This window comes from Alligator sinensis, unplaced genomic scaffold (assembly GCF_000455745.1).
Source record: "Alligator sinensis unplaced genomic scaffold, ASM45574v1 scaffold1032_1, whole genome shotgun sequence".
In the NCBI taxonomy this organism is placed as follows: Eukaryota; Metazoa; Chordata; order Crocodylia; family Alligatoridae; genus Alligator; species Alligator sinensis.
In genome coordinates this window covers 444,145-446,769 of record NW_005842450.1, presented here as the reverse complement: position 1 = coordinate 446,769, position 2,625 = coordinate 444,145, and positions in this window count along the sequence as shown.

Here is a 2,625-nt window from a genome sequence, read left to right as displayed (position 1 = left end):
ACCAGTCTCCAGGGGCTGCGCCAGACTGGGAATCTGAGAGCTCGGCTTTCCCTTGCAAGAAAGCAGGGGTCTGTGCGATGCCAGAGAGAAGATTCCTGCCATACTTTCCCCCATTCCCTCTCTCTCCTCACAGTGGACTTTTTCTGCAGTGGAAGGAAATATCCAATGATTTTCTCCTTTTTAAAAAAAGAAACGGTTTTATAAATAGCTGAAAATGTTTTCTTACCCAAGCCAAAGCTCTGCTGGGCATGTGATGCAAAATGCAGAGAGGCAGATGCAGGAGCTTAAACAACAATGCCTTGCACTCCACGGTGCTCCTTGGCATTTTACTAGCTCATAATTATACCTCTTTTTTTTTTTTTAGAAAGGCCCAATTGTTTTTGAAGTGGCTTTGAACTCTGGGACTAAGTGGTGCTTTGACAATGGCAGCTGATAGCATCTCGGGCACCAGCCCATGCTGGGGCTGATTGCGATGTCCAGGCGCATGGGGCATGTCGCCTGCACTGTGCAAGCCGGGCTGCTGTGTGCGCGCCCCTTGGCTGGGGGAGGGCACAGCAGAAACCAAGCCCCCTTTTCTCCGTTGAGAACTACCCGCTGTGATCTCAGACCACCTTTTATTTTTTGGAAGCAGCAGGGGCTCAAAACTTCTCTAATACAGTGTAGGTGCACAGAGGGAACTCTCCCCCATGCATGTATTACCTGCACAGAGCGCAGTTTTGTGCAGGTTTTTCCAGTTTGTCCAGTAAAGATGCAATCTGTCCCTCCCCAAAAACCTTGGCTGGATTCCAGTCCTTCGACAGCAAACGGCTCCGTTGGTGGAGGCATTTTTAATGAGCAAGGTGAGTGGTGCCGAGTCAGCGAGGAGCAGTGGAAAGGGGAGGGGGTAGATGGCATCATGACCTGCCACCAGATCAGAGCCTGGGGTAACGTCATGCATCATCCGGCCCTGATGGATACCCCCAAGCTCCCTCCTTCCTTGTGCCTTGGCCGTACTCTTCTATTGCCTGCTGTGCCAATAAGGTTTCAGTGCACCGAATTTTCCAAATAGCACTTTGCACTACCCTGAGTTTTGAGGCATTAACTGCGTTCGGGCCAGGCTTGGATAACGGATCTGCTGGTTGCACGCTCTGTTCGTTAACCACGCACACTTCTTTCTGAGCACCCTCGTCTTGCAATGACTTTATATCCTCTCCTCTGTGCAAAGGCCAGAAACTGTCTACCCCTTGAGCAGAGACTCCTAGCATCTCGAGACTGGTCACTAGTACTGCATTGCAGTTACACTAATTATACAAAAGCCATGGTTTTAAATGGATGTGGCTGGAACAGCGAGAGTCTGTGGACATTCTTAATTCGGTTTAAACCTGGTTTGCAGACCCACCCAGTATAGCTGGTTTTAAACCAGAGAGAGCAGGTTGCATGGATATTACTCAGTCTTTTCTTGGATCAGTTTACATTGAACTGGGGCAGGCTCTCAGAAGAGAGCCAAGACTGGGCCAGCTTCTGCTTCAAGACGTGAGTGCTCGGTTGTGTTTTCTAAGTAAGTGTGGAACAAAAGGTGAGCAAATGGCCCCCGAGGTTTGTCTGTATCTGCTTTTCTTCCCATCGAGACAAATAGCAACTGCTCATCTGTACAAACATTATAGCTCTCCCCTTCAACAGCTAGTATAAAAGACAGCTCTGCTGAGGTCAACGGGGCAATGCCGATATCTGCTTTCTGAGGACTGGGTTGAATGTGTTAACGAGGGAAGCGTTTGTTCTAGCTGCTCTATGTTAAAGACGAAGATGGAAAAAGGAAGGAAATGCTGAATAATGTAGAGATTTCATTTATACCCATCTATAGGGTAAAGATTTATGTTTTCACCTCCTCCTGAGATCATCTCCAGGGCGTGTGATACCACCATACAACAGCAGATCATAGAAAATGAGGGTGGAAGGGAGCTCAGGAGGTCACATCTAGTCCAACCCCTGCTCCAAGCAGGACCGGCCCCAACTACATCATCCCAGCCAAGACTTTGTCTACCTGGGTCTTCAAAACCTGCAAGGATGGAGACGCCACCACCGCTCTGGGTGACCTGTTCCAGCGCGTGACTACCTGCTGATGAGAGTTCGTCCTACCATCCAACCTCAACTTTCCTCGCAACTTGACCCCGGGGCTCCTTAAAGATGCGTGTTTAGAGCTGTGCACGAGTCTCTCCCTTTCTGCACAGAGGTCGTCGAGGTATCGTTAGCTCTCACCGGTGTCTGTCTTGAACTGTCCCATTGTTCACGGAGTGCGTTGAACTGTGGAGCTGAACAGAGCTCAGACAATGGCTGCTGATAACATCATGGCTCCCAGTAACTTTGCATCTTGGGTGCATGGGGCGTATCGCCTATATCCTGACACTTGCTGCTGGGTTTGACATGGGCTTTCAGGGGACTTCGCTGGGGACATGGAGCCATGCATGTGCTGAGAGCATGGCGAGGGGTACAGTGTCCATGCAGAGAAGTCCTGTGGTTCAAACCCCATTAAATGCCTCGGAGGGACCAGTCCTGCTTTTGCTGTGGGCAGTAGGAGTTTTGTTCATAGTTTCATAGTAGCTAGGGTCAGGAGGGATCTGAACAGATCATCTAGCCTGACCCCTGCCA